We start from the raw sequence: 1,273 nt of genomic DNA, 5'->3' as shown, positions 1-1,273 counted from the left end.
TTTTTGTTTTGATGTGTTTTTGCTGCTAGTGCTTCACCATATTTACCAGATTGTTGTTAGCTTTGTTTATGACCTTTTGAGCAACCCTTTCAAATTACAGTATCATTTCAATAAATAAAATGGTTTAAGGGAATTTAACTACTCACCTCTCTTATATCACTTTTGCATCAATCCAGTGGTATAATAATTAATTACTTAATGAAAATACTATTAAATGATGACTTAGTCATTATTAGATATTCTGTTTTCATGTTTTACAGTTGAAAGTAATGTCTTTCTGGAGGATATTCTTGTTTTCTCCACTGGGTGTGACCGCATTCCAGCATTCCAGTTTCTCTCCAAAGCCAAGCGTTGAGTTCATCACACATTCCCGATTTCCAGTCCATGGGTTTTAAAACACGCAATTCAACAGGTTTTGGAACAGGAAGCGCGCAAGAGGTAATATTATGGAAAAGGCTTGTTGAGCTTGAGATATAATAAGCGTGTTTTTGTTTTGGTTTTGTTTTTTTTATGAATGCGGTTATTTCAAAGACATGAAGAACTATACAGTAAAAGAAAAAGTTCTTCGTTACAGTTGAAGATTTATTAAAATCCATGTTTTTTTGTTTTAGATTTAATTATGTGCATTTGGTTAATTTTTTTTTTAAGTTGATAAATATGAGGCACTTCTTTCTGCATTGTAGTTGACCTGTTCTTTAGTGTCTATTGTTCATCAATCATAAACAGTGCAATATCATTATTCTCACTACCAGCATCACCCCTGATATGCCAGATGTGGGAGTCCAAATAGATCAACAGCACCCTGGAAAAGCTGCAAGGAAGTTGATGCTCTGTTGTCTGTGCAATATCTCAGGTAGCTAATGAAGCAACTAAAGCCATCAACTCCACCATGAAACACAATTCCCCATGGATTTAACTTGTAATTTGTGTCAATATGCCTGGAATAAGAACAAAGATATGAGATTATTATCATTAATATTATTATTATTATTATTATTATTATTATTATTATTATTATTATCATTATTATTGTTATTATTATCAACCACATTGGATGTACATCAAATTTTAATATAAGTGTAAGTGTAATTTAGTGTAAGGTTCATCAAATCTACAAAACACCACATACCACACTTGATTTGGGACGGACACATTGTAGACCCTCCGTTCAATTGCCCCTTCGTCCTCTGAAGGATCTGGATCTACTATTCTTAAACTCTCGCACACTCGCCATCACTGAACTCTGATCCCCCTCCCTCTCAAACTACCACTG

This window comes from Seriola lalandi, unplaced genomic scaffold (assembly GCF_002814215.2).
Source record: "Seriola lalandi dorsalis isolate HSWRI2012SDOR001 ecotype SW California unplaced genomic scaffold, Sedor1 jcf7180002054921, whole genome shotgun sequence".
NCBI lineage: Eukaryota > Metazoa > Chordata > Actinopteri > Carangiformes > Carangidae > Seriola > Seriola lalandi.
This window is presented reverse-complemented; position numbering follows the sequence as displayed.